This window comes from Bos grunniens, chromosome 24 (assembly GCF_055505025.1).
Source record: "Bos grunniens cultivar Pamir isolate PY7600 chromosome 24, Bosgru_T2T1.0, whole genome shotgun sequence".
Taxonomy (NCBI): Eukaryota; Metazoa; Chordata; class Mammalia; order Artiodactyla; family Bovidae; genus Bos; species Bos grunniens.
The window spans coordinates 60,566,858-60,587,672 of NC_141188.1; the positions used below are offsets into that span (position 1 = coordinate 60,566,858).

The 20,815-nt window shown below is 41.1% G+C and overlaps 1 long non-coding RNA gene across 3 annotated transcripts; it reads right to left on the reverse strand.

The window, feature by feature from the left end:
- Positions 1 to 200: 200 nt before the first annotated feature.
- Positions 201 to 18,284, reverse strand: LOC147346387 (uncharacterized). Of its 3 annotated transcripts, none has more exons than XR_015153591.1 (3): positions 18,042 to 18,284; positions 1,328 to 1,391; positions 201 to 563 (listed from the first exon to the last, which is right to left on the reverse strand). It is a non-coding gene; the product is annotated as an uncharacterized LOC147346387 (long non-coding RNA). The 3 variants fall into 3 exon arrangements; XR_015153590.1 differs by lacking the exon at positions 18,042 to 18,284 and adding an exon at positions 3,812 to 3,955; XR_015153592.1 differs by lacking the exons at positions 201 to 563; positions 1,328 to 1,391 and adding an exon at positions 15,267 to 17,939.
- Positions 18,285 to 20,815: the final 2,531 nt, after the last annotated feature.

A 20,815-nucleotide genomic window follows, 5' to 3' on the forward strand; every position in this document is an offset into this window, starting at 1 on the left:
AAATGTGACCTTTAACATAAAGTGTTTGGATTCTTGCTATAGTGCCATACCTAAGACAAACGTGAACAGGACCATACGATCAAATGAGTCTCTTTTAAAATTCAAACGCTACCCAGTTAGAGGAGACAGAGCTGATAGAGATTATGGGTGAAGACACTTCAAGAAAGCTTAGGGCACCTTCAAAGGCTTTAGAGCTTAGGTCAAGTTTTTGTCATCCAATTTTATTTCAATACCAACACGGCTTCCTCTGTTTCCTGGTGCCATTAGTTCCCTGAGACACACAGTGCTGGGGAAGGAGGGGTGGTTTTGGTGCATGTTTGAAACAAATGGACACTGATTTCCCCCATTAACTCAGAAGGCTGGAGAACTTCATGTGACTTCAGAGTCGCAAACACAGCACGTGAGCCACGCAGCCTCCCCCTCAGTGCTGGTGCGTGTGGCCCCCAAGGGCCGGCTTCTCCTGGTCTCTGTGATTTTCTTTCAGAAGCTTCAGAACAAGAGAGAGAGGTGTGTGCCGGGTGAGGCTTGACTGCTGTTCAGCACTGAAGAACGTAAGCACTAAACTAAACGGAAAACAGACTATCTTAAATAACGACACGGCCAAAGCGTTTGTTTTGCTTTTTAACTCAATTATAAGTTAAATACAGCTTTGCTAAATAGCTCAATAACTTTAGTTTTGCCAAAGTTTTACTTTATAACTCGCCAGCTTCACTGGTGGCTCAGTGGTAAAGAACCCACCTGCCAATGCAGGAGACATGGGGTTGGGAAGATTCCCTGGAGGAGGAACTGGCAACCCACTCTAGTGTTCTTGCCTGGAAAATCCTGAGGAGCCTGGTGGGCTACATTCACGGGTCTCAAGAGTCAGACACGACTGAGCGACCAAACAAAACTCCACTATATCTAAATACCAAATTGAGCACTTTCCACATGAGGCACTTGAAAGAGGAAATGAGTCCTTTCTACTTGTGTGGTGAACACAGAAGGAATGTGGCCAGAGCACAGCTGTTCGAGAGTCCTGGCGTTCTTTCCCTTGAGATGGATGCAGCTCTCTGTAAATGTGATGGGAACGCTCCTTTGAGACCACCAGGCTTCCCCATCAGTGCTGCTCTTCAGAGGCAATGAGGAAGAATATTCAGGCCAGCGTCTGAGAGGGGGTGTTCTATCAATGCGACCGCCTCCCCCACCAGCATGTCTAAAGGATCTCAGAGCTTTCAGAGCCCCGCATCCACCCTACCCCTGCTGCCCCCCATTCTCCTGTAGCTCCCACCCCAGGGAACAGGGCCAGCCCCTAGCCGTGTCTCTTCCTCAATGCAGAACTGAGATCCACCTTTGGTTCCGAAGACATGGTCAGAGAAGTGAAGTTCCAATGGCCAGTAGTTCAAACATTTTATCTTAAAGAGAAGCAGAACATTTAGAAATCAAAAGTCTTCTTGGAACCCAGACTTGCTGGCCAGCATAGTATCATTTCTCATTTGTTTTCCATTTAAAATAAAGTCTGGTCGATACCTAAACCCACACTATTCATTGCCAAATACGACAAACTGTGGAATTTCCCTTCCACAGGTTAACATGCATTTGTGTCTTTCTTATCCCCTAGTTCCAATATGAGAGCATTACAAGGAGAAATTTAAGGATTCTCCCATGGGCTCAGAAAAGAGAGCACTCAGTAGGTCCTTACTCCAGGCAGCTGGGGCGCCTTCAGGAAGTCAAAGACGGCTAAGCCACCAGCAGCTTGGAGGGGGAGGAGAGGAAGAGAGGAGGAGCAGGGAAGACAAGAGGAGACAGGGAGAAAGGTAGGAGGGCTGGATGATCCCCAGAGACGACTTTTTTCCCAAACCAGCCTTCCCATTTCCAAGAAAACAATTTCAAGTTGTTCCCCCAGTGACTGTTTAGCTGAGTAATCTGCTTACCTTCTGAGAAAATGGGCTAGAAATAAAGCAGACCAGAGGAATGGAAATGGCTCGGTGACAAATTAGAGATGACCCATTTATATTTATTTATTGCTGCTTTTGAACTGTGGTGCTGGAGAAGACTCTGAAGAGTCCCTGGGACTGCAAGGAGATCAGACCAGTCAATCCTAAAGGAAACCAACCCTGAAAAGTCAATGGAATGACTGATGCTGAAGCTCCAGTATTTTGGCCACCTGATGCCATGAACTGACTCTTTGGAAAAGACCCTGATGCTGGGAAAAACTGAGGGCAGGAGAAGGGGACGACAGAGGATGAGATGGTTGGATGGCATCACCGACTCGATGGACATGAGTTTGGGTGAACTCTGGGAGATGGTAAAGGGCAGGGAAGCCTGCTGTGCTGCAGTCCATGGGGTCGCAAAAAGTTGGACACCACTGAACAACAACATTTATAGTAACAAGAAGAGAAAGGGAGAGAGCATTTATAAAACAAGATTCATTATTTATTGTGCATTAAAACTATATCTTCTAATTGCTATGCCAGGAGTTCTGTTTGTACATATCAAAAGTACTAAAGATCACCTTTGTGGCCACTACTCAATGTTCAGACAGCATTTTGTCCTCTACGCTCCATTCCATCTCATTCCACTGTGTTCATTCTGCCTGTCTGCCACTGCCTAGATTGTAGAAGAGGGAGCATTTGCCTCTCCACTGGACTGTGAACACCTGGAAGCTGGGGCGACGTAAAAAGTAACTTTTAAAATCTCCAGCACTGAGTAGAGGGTTCAAAATTGGGTGGGTTGTTCAACATTTAGATATTAAATTGAAATATACTGAAATTGAACTCTTAGAGATTAACTATACAGAATAGCCAAAATGAAAAAAATTCAAGTAGTATAGTGTGGTTGGAAAAGCACTATCAAAATGTCAATGACTGGGGGTTATTCATGTTCTTTTCCATAAATCCACGCCCCGTAGCGTAGCAAACCAATTTGTCAAGTCTCAGAGTAATACAGAGTATAAATAGCTCAATGACTTGAAGCAGGAAACAGGACCAGCTAATGACCTGAGACTCTATCCAGCTCTAAGAAGCAGGTTTCTGTGAAAACAGTGTAGTCACATCCATGATATTGTGCTAAGTAGGCAAAGATATCAATGTGTGCATATTCATAGCCTTCTCTCCTCCTCATCTTCAAAAAGGAACGTGCATTTGTTGCTTTGGAGGCTACTGGGCTTGGCATTTTGGGTACATTTGTCTGGAGAATCAATAGGCAGGAGAATTGGAACAAGCCCAGAAAGGCTAGATTTCTCTAGACGAGTAAAGGGAGAAAGGGTCAGGAAAAGAAAATGGCATTCTAAAAGGGAGTGTGGAATGACCAGACCAGTGGGGAAGCAGTCTGGGGAGAACTGGGGTTGAGTTTGATGAGGCAGGGTCAGGGACATTCTGGAAGAGGTTTCTATGCTTTTAGAGCTACTGAGACAGAGAGAGAATAAAAGAATTTTGAGGGTTTTTGTTTTGTTTTGTTTTTTAACAGTAGAAACTAATACAACATTGTAAATCAACTATACTCCAATAAAAAAGATGCGGTACCTATACACAGTGGAATATTCTCAGCCATGAAATAATGAAATGTCGCTGTTTGCAGTGACAGGAATGGACCTTGAGACTCTCACACCAAGCAAAGTAAGTCAGAGACAGATCCATGATGTCGCTTACACGTGGGGTCTAAAACAGCGCTACAGATGAACTTACGGAACGGAACAGAGTCACAGACGCAGAAAATAAACTGACGGTTACCAAGGGGGGAAGGAGCGGAGGGGCAGAGACTGGGCTGGCACACGCACTGCCGCGCGGGGCTCAGTCGCTCGGTCGGGTCTGACTCTGCGGCCCCATCGACTTACCCGCCAGCTCCTCTGTCCATGGAATTTTCCAGGCAAGAGCACTGGAGTGGAGTGCCATTGCTTTCTCCAGGGGATCTTCTTGACCCAGGGATGGAAACCACAACTCCTGCGTCTCCTGCGTCGGCAGGCGGATTCCTTACTACTGAGCCACCTAGCAAGCCCACATACATACATCACTACATGAATTAGTAAAATAGATAATAAGGCCCACTGTACGGCACAGGAGCTCTACTCAGTGCTCTGTGATGACCTATATGGGAAAATAATCTACAAAAGAGTGGTGCATGTGTAAGTGGCTCACTCTGCCGTAAACCTGAAACTAACACACTGTAAATCAACTATAAGCCAATAAAAAGTAAGTAAAAACAAGACTATAAGCACTTTGAAAGGCAGTGGTATTATCTTATGTGTGTCTTATTATTTCTCATTGTGGTGAGCACATCAAAACGGTAGAAATTAGTGAATGAATAAATATGTAGTAAAGACATTATTGTTCTCACTTATAGCTACCTATTATTACTCAGACAACAAAATTATGGGGAATTAAAACTCTACATAGTGTTTTCTTCATTTCTTGAGTTGTTGTAACTAATGCCCTATAACTATGAGCTGCCATGATTTCCATTTAAAAATAGCTGCTGAAGTCACCCATTGAACTGAACCTTACTGAGACAACCTTGCTAGGATTGTTACACTCCTAGCATGCAGAAAAGCAATCAAGGAAAAGCCACGCTTAAGTAACTCCTAATGAACAGAAGAAATGCTCCCTAAAGGAAAAATCTGTGACAGCCTCCAAAGTGTACATCAACAAAATGAGTTTAAAACACGAATATGACAAAATTCACCAGCGTTTTTGTGAGTATGATTCAAACATCAGATTTACAAATTAACATGGAGCTTCTGGTAAATAACATAAATGGCTAAATCAAACCTAACTTGATTATTTTATCACAAAAATAAAATTTTAGTGATGAATGTCATGCATCAGCTAAGTTTTTTTCTTTTCTTATTGAACAACTCAATTAAAACCAAACCTGTGGAAAATCACAGAATAGCTTAAGGCCAAAAGCTAAAATACCTGCTTTAACTTAAGTCTGTCTCATTAACAGCCCTCAGAAAGACAAAAGGTCCTCATGTTAAAGGCTGTAGCCTACCAGGCTCCTCCGTCCATGGAATTTTCCAGACAAGAGTACTGCAGTGGAGTGCCATTTCCTTCTCCAGGGCATCTTCCCGACCTAGGCATTGAACCTGGGTCTCCCACATTGCAGGAAGACGCTTTACCATCTGAGCCACCAGGAAAGCCCCATATTAAGGGTAAAACTTACAGAATGGACACAAATTGGACAACAATAATTTGCTACCCACAGTTTAGTAATCCCAGAGCCACTACATTTAATTTTCTATAATAGATTGATGTCGCCTCTGACAATCATTACTTCGAAATGATTTTTCCTTCAGTTACTAAACTCAAGCTTTTAGTACTCTATAACTTGCAACAAATAGGAGAAAACTTCTAGTGCTACTGAAATTAATAAAAAAAGATTAGATGTCATCCTCTACAAATACATATCATTATAGATTCCTCTTATCTGGTTCCCGTGAGTTAGCTGGTCACGCCAAAGCATTTGAAGTCAACATGGGGGTATTACATGTCACTTCACTTAAGTAGCCACTTTTTGCACCTGGCAGATGACCTCTTCATCTTCAACCAATCGTCTGTTGGCATCTATTCAGCTTCATCTGGAAGCTGTTAGTGATGGTTTGAGGGAACAGCATGAAAACCCTCTTTACTCGAGCCTCACCTGTTCTACCCTGGCCAACTCCCGAAGATGGGTATCTTATATAGTGAAGCCTCCTCAGAAGCAGGGTCTGCCTCTCCTGCCAGTCCTGTTTGTGTCCAGCAGAAAAATGAAACAGCAAATTTGGAAGAAAGAGAGGAATTACAGAGCGACACGGACGTGGCCACCCACGTCATCCAGAGCGTTCAGAAGAGCTGCCTCTACTTATGGGGTTGAGGTGAGGTGCTTGATGACCCAAAACATGGGACAAAAAAAAAAAAGGACTTCTCTGGCGGTACTGTGGATAAGAATGTGTCTGCCAAAACAGGGGACACTGGTTCGACCCTGGTCGGGGAAGATCCCGGGCACCCCGAGGCAACAGTCACCACGACACCAGTACTGAGAGCCACCTGCACTGAGCTCGTGGTCCCCGACAAGAGGAGCCCGTGCACCGCAGCGAAGGGTGACCTCCACTCACCGCACACATGGCACAACAGGAAATAATTAGGGACAAAACCCCCATGCGATGCTGTCCAGATACAGGTGGGCTTTGTGGGCTCAAGACATAAAACAGACATAGCTACGGATTTTCGATGTTTCCTAATTTCAAAAGACTGCTCTTGACAATTTTTGAGCCTTGAGTAATTCAGGAAACTGGGGAAGGATGAACCATAACCGCCAAAAAAACCCCAAGTGGCAGGATTTCAAAAGAAATGAAGCTGTAACGGTAAGATGTCAGTTGTGCTAAGCGATGCTTTAAAAGCCCTTGTTAGTTTTGCAACAGTGGAGAAATACATCTGTAGGATATCCCCAGTCACCGCAAGTCCCGCTTGTCTGAATAACCCAGAGTGATCGAGAGTAATACCGTAATAGCTCCGGACTCCTTTCCTGGCAAGTTCGTGGACACATACATGCACGTGGTTCTTTACCAAAGTATGAGAGTGCTTCCTATGCCTTTAGGCAGGTGGCTATTTTAAGATAACATTTAATGGATATCATCTCAAGCCAAGGTAAAAAAAAAAAAAACTAAGATTTTAAAAGTATCTTCTTTCAGTTTCTGGTTTTCGTTTCTTTGTGAGTCATGGGCAGCCTACTGCTCTACGCCAAAGTGTTCTCTCTGTTTCTTCTGTCACGTGTGCGCACGCTCTGTCGCTTCAGTCGTGTCCAACTCTTTGCGGCCAGCTGGACTGTAGCCCGCCCAGCTCCTCTGTCCATGGGATTCTCAAAAATACTGGAGTGGGTTGCCACTTCCTTCTCCAGGGGACCTTCCTGACCCAGGAGTTGAACCCACGTCTCCTGTGTCTCCTGCACTGGCGGGCAGATTCTCTACCACTGAGCTACCTGTGTTATTTTTTATTAATTACAAATGGCCCCCTCAGAACAATGAATAAAATACAATTTTCCCCTATTCTTCCTTAAAGAGCCAAACAAAACATGTTTGAAGAAAAACTGTTGTTCTTAGTAGAATGAATTGAGCTTCTTTAGGACCCTCTCTATTCATCTTTTCCTGTAACAGCCAAATCATAATTGTTCTTGGCAAGATCCTTGCTTACACTGCAAATGAGAGACTTGAAATTTACATCTGAGCTGCTGTGTCACTGTTATTCCTTCCAAGAAGGGCTCTGGTCATCAGTTTTTCTTATGTTCTCGAATAAAGTTGAAAACATGGCTGTTTTGACCTTATAAGCAACAAACAATCTCTAACGACATCTACTCACTGGGAAGTGAAAACTAAAAAATGTAAATTTGGTTGCACCATTTCCATTTCACTTCCTACGGATCAAATTCCTACACGTTCTATAGATGCTTTTCATTCTCACCACTTGCACTCGGATAAATTTCTCTTTAAATCCCAAAGTCAAATGGATGTTTGAAAAAGATGTGAAATCAAAACAATTTCTTTTAATTTTTAATTGGAAATTCTTCATAAAAGAAATATTAGTAAAAAGAATAAATATGCTTTCCTGGATAAATATTGTTAAAAGACCCCTTTTTTCTCCTGCAAAAAATTTATATATATATATATATTCAAAACTTAAAAATCTAAGTGACAAATCTAGAACAGTTAAAAAAATTTTTTTTAATCTAGAGAAAAGTTACTATCATCAAAATTTATTTCAAGTAAATCCATATCACTTTTGAAATTAAATCTTAACTATAGAAAACTCAAATCTGTTGACTTGAAAGATATACTAGAAGATATCACACAACTGAGAAACTGAATTTTGAAAACAAGCAGTTGATATGTATATAGTGAATGAGTAAGTACCATTTGAAAAGAAGGGAAAGTTGTTTCTAAATGTTTATTTATGCATGATCTTTATAATAAAAATGAAAGTATTTTCAGTACTAAACAATTCATTTAGTTGTGACTTTCTTCTGCATTCTCCATAACTAGGCCAGAATTTCTATACAAATACAATCTGAATAAATATTCATTTAGTGACTGGAAAAAAAAAAACCAAATAAACAAATGGCCTTATAAATAAAAATCATGATACAATGGTAATGAAGGCCAGCTAATCAAGCCTGCCAGTTTAGTGAAGTGGTTTTAAATATGTTTAAATATAATTGAGAAACCATTCAAAACAATTTAATTTGAATTAGTGAGGTTTGTTGATTTCATTAAAAAAAACTGACTTTAAAAGAAAAGTGAATATGGTGCTTCTGGCCTCAAAAGAGTAACAACATATTTCCCGTCCTAAACCACGAGAAAACAGGAAAGAATACATGTAGTAATTGATTTCTAAAGTTAGACAACAGACAGTGTGGGGCCATGGTCCCTGGGATAAGGTAAGTGAGCCAGATGGACCCTACGGTACTCTTGTTTTTTTGCACTGAGATAATTCCTAAGGCATGAAGGAGAAACCCAAGCAGCGCCCAGCAAGGTCTTGATGAGCTGAACTGATGATAACTAAAACCACTCGACAACTCCAGAATAAGGAGTTCAAGGCCGCCTAAAGCCAGACTTTGTGGGACAGAGTTCTAGAGAAGAAGCAATTATGACATGCAGGAGTCCAAAAAATCTACATAGGAGTCCCCCGAGTTTTCAGCTAAATACCAATCTGAGTACGTATAGAGTAAAACCTCACAAGACTGGGGAAGTACAAATCCCAGGAAACAGCAATTACTGGAGGGAGACCTGTAGGGAGGAAAATGGGCTGTGGACAGACTGAGCTACTGAGCTTTCAAAAGCCAGAGTGGGGAGTGATTGAGGGAGTGACAGTCGCTCTGTTGTGTCCGACTCTGCGACCCCGTGGACTATACACAGTCCATGGAATTCTCCAGGCCAGAATACTGGAGTGGGTAGCCTTTCCTTTCTCCAGGGGATCTTCCCAACCCAGGGATCGAACCCAGGTCTCCCGCATTGCAGGCAGATGCTTTACCAGCTGAGCCACGAGGGTTAAAGGCAAAGAAATTCATATCCTTGAATACATGACAAGTTTAATAGAGCATTTGAGAGGGTCACACTTTAGTAGCAGGGCTAAACTATCCCTGAAGTAAAGTATCCTTTATACCTGCCCTGTCCGTCTAGTCAAACTGATGGTTTTTCCTATAATCATGTATGGATGTGAGAGTTGGACCATAAAGAAACCTGAGTGCCAAAGAATTGATGTTTTTGAACTGTAGTGTTGGAGAAGACTCTTGAGAGTCCCTTGGACTGCAAGGAGATCCAACCAGTCCATCCTAAAGCAGATCAGTCCTGAATATTCATTGGAAGGACTGATGCTGAAGCTGAAACTCCAATACTTTGGCCACCTGATGTGAAGAACTGTCATTTGAAAAGACCCTGATGCTGGGAAAGATTGAAGGCAGGAGGAGAAGGAGATGACAGAGGATGAGATGGTTGGATGGCACCACCGACTCAATGGACATGAGTCTGAGCAAGCTCCAGGAGTTGGTGATGGACAGGGAGGCCTGGCATGCTGCAGTCTGTGGGTTTGCAAAGAGTCGGACATGATGGAGTGACTAAACTGAAAAAAAACTTCAAGTCCTAATAAAAGCACCGGAGAACCAACCTATCAGTAAGTTAACTGCCTACAAAATAAAAATCCAACATGTCTTAAAAGAATGCAACAAAACACAGAAATTAAAGCATAAATTCATTATCTAGGATCCAATTAAAATTTATTAGCTATATAAAAGAAAGAAAGAAAGTGAAGTCGCTCAGTCATGTCCAACTCTGTGCGACCCCGTGGACTGCAGCCCACCAGGCTCCCCCGTCCATGGGATTCTCCAGGCAAGAGTACTGGAGTGGGGTGCCATTGCCTTCTCCAGGGGATCTTCCCAATCCAGGGATCAAACCCAGGTCTCCCATGTTGCAGGCAGACGCTTTACCTTCTGAGCCACCAGGGAAGCCCTAGCTGTGTAAGGGAGTAGGACAATTATCAGAAAAAGAATCAATAAATAAGAGAAGCTGGAAATAACAGAAAATTTGTAATTATCTCACAAGTTTCAAGCAGCTGTTGTCAATGTGTTCGGCATGCAGAAAGTTTTAATTACGTGAAGAGAGAATTCAAGATTTAAAAACATCATGAAATGGAATCTTTAGAGATAGAAAACATAACATCTAATTCAAAGTATCAGTTGATTAAGAGCAGATTAGATATGGCACAGGAAAAGATCTGTAACTTGAAGACATAACAATATAAATTATCCAAAGTGAAACTTAGAGAAAACTGACAGAAATAAATGAAGAGAATTTAAGTGATAGTGACATGATGTAATTAAAGTGTCAAAAGGAGAGGAGATGAAAGGGATACAGAAAATACTTGGAGAAAAAAATGGCCCTCAAATTTATAAATCTTCTGAGAAATATAAATTCATGGGTTCAAGAAACTTCAAATAACCCCAAACAGAATGAATCTAATGAAAACCATGCCAAACTAAATCAAATTGCTGAGAACTTCTGAGAAAAAGAAAGTCTTCCAAGAGGCAGCCTAAGAAAAGAGGTTATCTTACCTAGAAGAACAAAGCTAAGCATTATTAGAAACATCTTCAGAGACTATTCCAGCCAGAAGATAACGGAACGACATCTGAAAGAAAATGTTCGTGGCAACTCTATACTCAAATAGAAAAGCAATTTCCAAATCAAAGGTAAAATATACGATTTTCAGCAAAATGAGTTCTGAGAGCGTTTGCTGCCAGTTCCCTGCACAAACTGAAAGCAGTTCTTGAGGCAAAAAGAGATCCAAACCAAGCCTGGAGTTCAGTTAGTAATAACGTCCAAGGCTGCTTTCCTAGTTTGACAACCAATCACGATAGTGGATGTTAAAGCAGGAGAAGCTGCATGAGGAGTATACGGGAACTTCTTGCATTAACCTTTGCAACTGTTTCTGTAAATCTGAACCTATTCTAAAATTAAACATTTACTGAAAAAAAAAAAGAAACATTTGACCTTTGAATGATATTATTAAGGGAATAAAAATACAAGTCAAAGAATGGAATAATTATTTGCAAAACATATATAGTAAAGGGCTTATATCTAAAATTTAAGTAACTCACAAGTCAATAATAGGAAAAGCAACTCAATAAAAATGGACAAGGGGATTCCCTGCTGGTCCAGTGTTAGGCCTGTGCTTTCACCACCACGAGCTCTCATTCAGTTCCTGGTCAGGCAGCTATTGATAGGATCCCACAAGCTTCTTGGCTGGCCAAAAAAAAAATTTTTAAAAAGACAAGATATTTTAACAAAGAAGAGATACAGATGACATAGCACTAAAAACCAGTACTCATATCAATACTTATTGGGAAAAGACAAATTAAAACCACTGCTAGGTATATACGCACTATACACCTAGCAGAACAGCTGAAACTTTAAAACCTGACAGGCAAGGATCTGGAACGACTGGAACTTTCAGAGTGCTCAAAGGAATGCAAAAGGGTACGACTATTTGCAAAACAAGTTGGCAATTTTTTTTAAAGTTAAACATACAGTGATCATACTAGTCACAATCTCATCCGTCAGTATTTGAACAAGACAAATGAAACTCTATCTCCAGAGACCTATACACAAGATTTCACGGTATCTTTGCTTCCCTGGTGTCTCAGACAGTAAAGAGTCTGCCTGCAATGTGGGAGACCTGGGTTTGATCGCTGGACTGGGAAGATCCCCTGGAGAAGGGAAAGGTCACCCACTCCAGTGTTCTTGCCTGGAGAATCCCATGGACAGAGGAGCCTGGTGGGCTACAGTCCATGGGGTCGCAAAGTGGGACACGACTGAGCAACTTTCACTTCACTTATTTATAACAGCCAAAAAAGGAAACAATTCAAGTGTTAACGAAGAATGAACACATATAAAATTACATAATGGGGCACTATCAGCAATCAACATGAGTAAACTCCTGACAAATCAACAATGATGAATCTCAAAGTCATTTCTGCTGATGAAAAAATCTAATACAAAACCTGCAGTTTCATTTATATGACATTTACCAAAAGGCAATGCTACAGGGACAGAGGTCAGGGCAGTGGTTCCCAAGGGCTGCAGGTGAGGACAGGGTGTCATTTGCAGTGGATACAAAGGAAATTGTTGGGATGATGGAAACATTCTGTATCTTGATGTGGTTATGAGTCACAGCTATATACATTTATCAAAATTGACATAACTATACAACTTGACCTGATGAACTATGGAATGAGGTTCGTGACATTGTACAGGAGACAGGGATCAAGACCATGCCCATGGAAAAGAAATGCAAAAAAGCAAAATGGCTGTCTGGAGAGGCCTTACAAATAGCTGTGAAAAGAAGAGAAGCGAAAAGCAAAGGAGAAAAGGAAAGATATAAGCACTGAATGCAGAGTTCCAAAGAATAGCAAGAAGAGATAAGAAAGCCTTCCTCAGTGATCAATGCAAAGAAATAGAGGAAAACAACAGAATGGGAAAGACTAGAGATCGCTTCAAGAAAATCAGAGATACCAAGGGAACATTTCATGCAAAGATGGGCTTGATAAAGGACAGAAATGGTATTAAGATATTAAGAAGCAGAAGATATTAAGAAGAGGTGGCAAGAATACACAGAAGAACTGTACAAAAATGATCTTCACGACCTAGATAATCACGATAATGTGATCACTGACCTAGAGCCAGACATCCTGGAATGTGAAGTCCAGTGGGCCTTAGAAAGCATCACTATGAACAAAGCTAGTGGAGGTGATGGAATTCCAGTTGAGCTATTTCAAATCCTGGAAGATGATGCTGTGAAAGTGCTGCACTCAATATGCCAGCAAATTTGGAAAACTCAGCAGTGGCCACAGGACTGGAAAAGGTCAGTTTTCATTCCAATCCCAAAGAAAGGCAGTGCCAAAGAATGCTCAAACTACCACACAATTGCACTCATCTCACACACTAGTAAAGTAATGCTCAAAATTCTCCAAGCCAGGCTTCAGCAATATGTGAACCGTGAACTTCCAGATGTTCAAGCTGGTTTTAGAAAAGGCAGAGGAACCAGAGATCAAATTGCCAACATCTGCTGGATCATGGAAAAAGCGAGGGAGTTCCAGAAAAACATCTATTTCTGCTTTCTTGACTATGCCAAAGCCTTTGACTGTGTGGATCACAATAAACTGTGGAAAATTCTGAAAGAGATGGGAATACCAGACCACCTGACCTGCCTCTTGAGAAATCTGTATGCAGGTCAGGAAGCAACAGTTAGAACTGGACATGGAACAACAGACTGGTTCCAAATAGGAAAAGGAGTATGTCAAGGCTGTATATTGTCACCCTGCTTATTTAACTTATATGCAGAGTACATCATGAGAAACGCTGGGCTGGAAGAAGCACAAGCTGGAATCAAGACTGCCGGGAGAAATATCAGTCACCTCAGATATGCAGATGACACCACCCTTATGGCAGAAAGTGAAGAGGAACTAAAAAGCCTCTTGATGAAAGTGAAAGAGGAGAGTGAAAAAGTTGGCTTAAAGCTCAACATTCAGAAAACCAAGATCACGGCATCTGGTCCCATCACTTCATGGGAAATAGATGGGGAAACAGTGTCAGACTTTATTTTTCTGGGCTCCAAAATCACTGCAGATGGTGACTGCAGCCATGAAATTAAAAGACGCTTACTCCTTGGAAGGAAAGTTATGACCAACCTAGATAGCATATTCAAAAGCAGAGACATTCTTTGCCAACAAAGTTTCGTCTAGTCAAAGCTATGGTTTTTCCTGTGGTCATGTATGGATGTGAGAGTTGGACTGTGAGGAAGGCTGAGCACTGAAGAATTGATGCTTTTGAAGTGTGGTGTTGGAGAAGACTCTTGAGAGTCCCTTGGACTGCAAGGAGATCCAACCAGTCCATTCTAAAGGAGATCAGCCCTGGGATTTCTTTGGAAGGGCTGATACTAAAGCTGAAACTCCAGTACGTTGGCCACCTCATGCGAAGAGTTGACTCTTGGAAAAGACTCCGATGCTGGGAGGGATTGGGGGCAGGAGGAGAAGGGGACGACAGAGGATGAGATGGCTGGATGGCATCACTGACTTGATGGACGTGAGTCTGAGTGAACTGTGGGAGTTGGTAATGGACAGGGAGGCCTGGCATGCTTTGATTCATGGGGTCGCAAAGAGTCAGACACGACTGAGCGACTGAACTGAACTGATACAACTTGAAAGAGTAATTTGTCCTGTATATAAATTACACCTCAATAAATCTGGCTGAAAGAAAACCAGGGTTTCCCAACTGGTGCAATGGTAAAGAATCAGCCTGCCAATGCAGGAGATACAAGAGACTCAGTTTCAGTCCCTGGGTTGGGAAGATCTCCTGGAGTAGGAAATGGTAACCCACTCTAGGATTCTGGCCTGGAAAATCCCATGGACAGAGGAGCCTGGCAGGGTACAGTCCATAGGGTTGCAAAGAGGGGCACACAACTGAGCCAGAGGCGCCTGGCTATTGCAAAGACCTGGACCCAACTGTGCGACTGAGCACACGAAGAAGACCAAATGGGTATCTTTGGCAGTGGAAGGGAAATTCTGCATAAATGTTAAGCTTTTAAATAAAATTGCAAAGAATCGCTTGATGTTATAACTGCCTTAGGCTCTGCTGCCACTTATCCTGGGGAAAATTAATCACTGTCCTCTGCCCTCAGGAATATTCCAGGAGAAAAAAAAAAGTAAGGGAAACTGACACTCTGTGATTTTCCATGCCTTGAAAGTTTCCTTAGTACACTTCAAGTAACTTTCTTCTTTATGGGTAGAAAACTTTCCTTTTCTATTCATAAAATACTTGAGTAACATATCAATACTAAGTGGTGATTACTCTGAATTGTAGTAAAAGACCCTGTATTTGTGGTATACTGGATAAAGGAAAAATAACACCATTGCTTTCAAGCATTAACAATGTAAGGTAAAGGCCACTGAAAGTATATCAGTTTGAAGGAAGTGTTTCGTTTATCAAGAATTGAGCTAGGCTAAGAAGGTCTTTTTAAGCTGGAAGTAAAAGGCAAAAACAACGAAAGTAAAAACTGATAATATGAATATCAATATTTAAAACTATTTGGATCACAAACTATGAAAAATAAGTCATATGAGAAACAGAAAATTGTTAACAAACTATAATACTGAGCACGAGTTAACACGTTAAGGGCTTCTATAAAATTATAGAACAGAATAACAGTATAAATGGAAGCAAAGGTTATGCGCTGACAACTCAGAGAAGAATAAATCAAACACTCAAAAACCTATAAAAGTGTATCCATTTTTATTTATTTTTTATTTATTTATTTATTTATCCTTTTATTTATAAAAGGAATAAACATTTTAATTTATCAAATTTGCTACAACTTTTAAACAAATATCATCCATATAATGCAAGAAAATAGACTAAAACAGTGGTTGAAATGCAAATTAACATAATATTCTGGAAAAACAATTTGGCAATATGTATTAAAAATTGTGCAAAATATGTACATTTTGTTTAAACAAAAAGATAACCTACAGAATGGCAAAAAATGTTTGTGCAAACTATGTGACTGATCAAGAGATGAATTTCCAAACTACCCAAATGACTTATATATAGCTCAACATAAAAAAAAAATAACCCAGAAACAACCCAATGGAAAAACAGGCAGAAGACCTAAACAGACATATCTCCGAAGAAGACAAGAGATGGCCACCAACAGGAACAGGAAAAGATGCTCAACATCGCTACTTATTAGAGAAAAGCAGATCAGAACTATAATGAAGTATCACTTGACACCAATTAAAACAGCCATCAAAAAGTCTACAAATAATAAGTGCTGGAGAGGGTGTGGAGAAAAAGGAACCTCCTACGTTGTGCAGCTACTAAGGAAAACAGTATAAATTTCCTTCAAAAACTAAACTGAGAGTTGCCAAATGACCCAACAATCACACTTCTCAGCGGGTATCTGGAAAAGATGAAAAATAATTAGAAACTTGCGCCTCTATGTTCACAGCAGCATTGTTTACAACAGTCAAGACGTGGAAGCACATACACATCCACCGACGGATGAATGGATGAAGAAGATGTGGTGTACACACACACGCAATGGAATATTACTCAGCCATAAAAATGAAATAATGCCATTCACAGCATTTTTCTTGTCCTTGGGACACTTGGTTTATTCCTCTCTGAGTTGTCAGTGCAGAATCCTTATTTCCATTTGTATTAGGTGATGGAGACATAGGTTTATTAAACCATTTTCTGCATTTTCATGCATACTTGAAACTTTTACTATGTCTTGTTCTTTATTATAAACGACAGATTGACTGCTTCAGTTTCCTACTATTCAATGTAAAATACTCCTTTATTGTCAAGTTGCACTGCAGAGCAATTTAACACAGAGCCTATTTACCTGTTTGCGGCAGAGACTACTATGCATCCCTTAATATTCATTTTCTCTTCTTAGTCATAAAACTTTCAGCTTAGAGTTCTCCTAGCTTCCCTTGCATCTGGCCACATGACAAGATTTTGCTACTAAAAATGCAGGCAGACGTGACCTGTGCAACTTCTGGGTTGGACCTAGCCCTTCCATCCTCCTGAAGGAGGGATGGGATGCAGACGTTGTGGTGAGCCAGTAAGGACCATGTGGACAGAGCGGGCAGGAGGAGCATCTTTTCCCGATGAAATCACTCATCGCTAAGAGCATTTCCCTGGTGTTTGAAACAGCGGCTCCTTCAGTGATTGCCTCTCTGTACTTCTGACAAATTTTAAGTTGAAATACACACTACAGAAGTCTCCTGTCTCTAAGGGTATATGGGAGGCTTACCTGCTTGCCTCTGACTCAGCAGTTTTCTCCTTTGTGGAAAAATACTGTGAATTCTCCCTCACAGATCATGGTAAAAGGAGCAGCAGAAGGGGTACAGTATTTCTCCTTTGTTTCTTTTCAAACTTGTTATTCAGGGACAACACAAGTATGACATGACCAGAATATGGATTAGATATAGCTTCATAAACTTGAATATATTTTATTAACTCCATTATACATATGTTAGGTAGTTTAGTAGATTAGGCATCTAAATAGGGCCCTAAATTATTACCCAGATCATAAGGAAAATCAGCCTGCCAGGAATTGATAATGTTAAGAGAGATGATGGTGGTTAGTAGTAACGAATAGACTCTGAAAGTCACTGAAGTAGAAAATCCAGTGCTCAAGTGGAAAAACTGGCCTTAGATAGAACAAACACACATTTAAATATTGACATAAAATATAAATACCAATAAAATATATCCTGAAGCCCATTAAAGGAAAATTAAGCTAAAAAAAAAAATGTCTGTAGACTCTGAAGCTCAGATGCCTGCACTGAAATCCCAGCTGTTACTTCCTCTCTGTGCCAGACCGGGCAGGTAAGTGAAGCTCTCTGTCTCAGTTTCTCATACAGCTACTGGAGAGAGCAATGGTGCCTGCCTCGTAGGGCTGGGTGACTACTGCTGTGAATCGCGTCCCCATCCATATTCAAATGTCGGGTCCTAACCCTTAGAACCTCAGAATGTACCTTATTTGGAAATAGGGTTGCTGCAAATGCAATTAATTCAGATGCCCTGCCCTGCTCCAGTACGGCTGGTGTGGTTATAAAAGGAGAAGTTGGCAGACAGATACACAGAAAGGGAACATCATGCGGAGATGAAGGCAGAGATTAGGAGGATGCTTCTGCAAGCCAAGGAGTGCCAAAGATGGCCAGCAAATCACCGGAGGCTGGGAGAGGCATGGAACAGATTCTTCCTCAGTGCACTCAGAAGGCACCTACCCTGCTGACACCCTGGTCTTGGACTTCCAGCCTCCAAGACTGTGAGACAATGAACTTCTTCACCCGGCTTGCGTGCTTCATTACATGGAAGTCCTGGCCCATAATTCAAGTATTAAGAGTCACGATCTGGAAAGCACGGCGAGCTGTATCTTGCACATGCCAAGTGTTCAGTAAAAGAAGTTACCAACCGTTCTGTAAAATTAGAACCCTTTCGTTTGTGTTTTATTTGCATAATTCTACGCAGCACTTACCCACTCCGATCTTCTTGCCTAGAGAATCCCGTGGCCAGAGGAGCCTGGTGGGCTGCTGTCCATAGCGTCGCACAGAGTCAGACACGACTGAGCGACTTAGCAGCAGCAGCAGCAGCAGCACTTGCTTGGAAAATTCCATGGACAGAGGAGCCTGGCTGGCTACAGTCCACGGGGTTGCAAAGAGTTGGACACAACTAAGTACCCACGGATGCACACATACAGCACCAGGAACTACAATAAATGGGAAAAACTAAACTGTAATTAGGAAGTTGGCACATTTTACCAAGACGAAATGATTTCTGCATTTAAGAACTGTCATGGAATTATATCAATGGCTATAAAACATTTCATCAAATTATCATTTAGTTATAAATTATACCATTTTCTTACATATATTTTAAATGAAAAGCATGATAAACTAAAATGCATTCAGTTATAAGATGATTAATGTGAAAACCAACAAAAGAGCCTCAAGACACTCTTAAGATCTCATTTATGGAAATCAACTTACGCCCTGAAGCACTGCAAACCCTTGTATACCAATATACATCACTTTATTAATCTCAGGCATTCTATTTATTTTTTACAAATGTAATTCTGATTCTTTTCCCCTGTACATGCAAATAAAGCCACGGTGTGTTGAGTTTTATGAGGAAGTGCAGTTATCCTTGACTTTAGAGCATTGTTTCTTTACAGAAAAATGGCTTAGGGTTTTGTTACTTTTTTATTTCGCAGGTTTTGGCTATTAGCTAATATTTCAAACAGTAAAATTAAATACTTGGATCAAAGTATTAGAATTCTAGATGATCAAGCCATTTATAATGAAACTTTCAAAAATTAAGAAATGATTATTTGTTTAGTACAGAATAATGTTTACTTTGAGGGATGAAAGCTTTAAAAAATGTGTTTGAATCATACACATTTTGAAAAAGGCTTCTAACCTTGTTTTAAAAAATCTGACTAAAAAGTTTAAAAACATTTCTGTTCTTCTCCTCTTGCTGTTGCCGTCCTGTTTCGGTCTCTGTGAATTTGTAAGACGGCTAGAGCGACATGCCACCGAAGCCCGTCATTTAAGGGAAAAGGCAGCTGGGCAGTGACTCCCCTGGTGGTCCAGTGGTTAAGCCTGTGTTCCCAGTGCGGGGGCCTGGGCTTGATCCCTGGGGAGGGAACTAGATCCCATGTGCTCAACTCAGACCCTGCTGCTGCCGCTAAGTCGCTTCAGTCGTGTCCGACTCTGTGTGACCCCATAGACAGCAGCCCACCAGGCTCCCGTCCCTGGGATTCTCCAGGCAAGAACACTGGAGTGGGTTGCCATTTCCTTCTCCAATGTGTGAAAGTGAAAAGTGAAAGTGAAGTCGCTCAGTCGTGTCTGACCCTCAGAGACCCCATGGACTGCAGCCTTCCAGGCTCCTCCGTTCATGGGATTTTCCAGGCAAGAGTACTGGAGTGGGGTGCCATTTCCTTCTCAAACTAAGACCCAGTTCAGCCAAATAAACAAATAAATTTTAACAACAACAACAAAAGTCTGTTGGTTAGCAAGTACCATCGAAACAAAAGAATTTGTCAACTGAGTGCTTATTTTGACTTCATATAGACAGAGCTTGAGTCTCAGGCCAGTATTGCATAATCTTTATGCAAAGACTATATAATCAACATGAGTTAGAGGAAACCGCTGTCATAAATTGTCACTAAATTATTCAGAAACTCAAACAGCTAGTCTGAGAACAAAAGGTACCCAAAATGTCAGATAACTTTACCGGGATAGGGCAGTGTTATTCATCTTGGGCAATTCCGAGGCAGAAGCCACATTTGAAATCAATTCAAGTGAGCTGAAATTTAAATAATCAAATACAATGTTGTCCACCCACCCTCCCCGACCACCCCACCCGCCCCAAGCCCCCCACCCCTGCCTTTTTTGGTGAGGCAAGCCAATAAAATCAGGTATGTAACAATCTGTAGAAGTATGTAATAAAAGTTTCTCAAGTGCATAAGTGCTACATAATGTATACTATTAACGTAAAAGGTAACTTATTTGCTCAGATGTGCACTGAAATCTCCGGGGATTCCCAACAACCTGAGGAAGAGAACTGAGCCACTGAGCGCCAGTGCGGGGAGAAAGAATGTCTATTATAGGATGCTTTCTGGAACTTTTGTATTTCTACAATGTGCCCTATTAAACTAATCAAAGGTTAAATGAAGTAAGATAATTTCCAAATTATATTCAGGGCACCAAGGTCATCTTGATCATTCAAACAACATGGGAAATAGCTTCATTCTTTCTAGTCTTTTATGTACAAATAGTTAGGCAAAGTTCCAGGTTCCTTACATAGACCGAGGAAAACTCTTCTAAACAAACAAAATAAATTCTAAGCTTCTGAAATTCTTCTCCTGAAATTCACAAGAAAATTCATGCAGTGGACTGCCAAAGGGGAGAGGGAAGCAGGGAGGGACAAATTAAAGGTATGGGAATAACAGATTAATAGAAAATATCAATAACCTCAGATGTGGAGATGACACCACCCTTATGGCAGAAAGCGAAGAAGAACTAAAGAGCCTCTTGATGAAAGTGAAAAGAGGAGAATGAAAAAGCTGGCTTAAAGCTCAACAGTCAAAAAATGAAGATCATGGCATCCAGTCCCATCACTTCATGGCAAATAGATGGGGAAACAATGAAAACAGTGAGAGACTTTATTTTTGGGGGCTCCAAAATCACTGCAGATGGTGACCGCAGCCATAAAATTCAAAGATGCTTGCTCCTTGGAAGAAAAGCTATG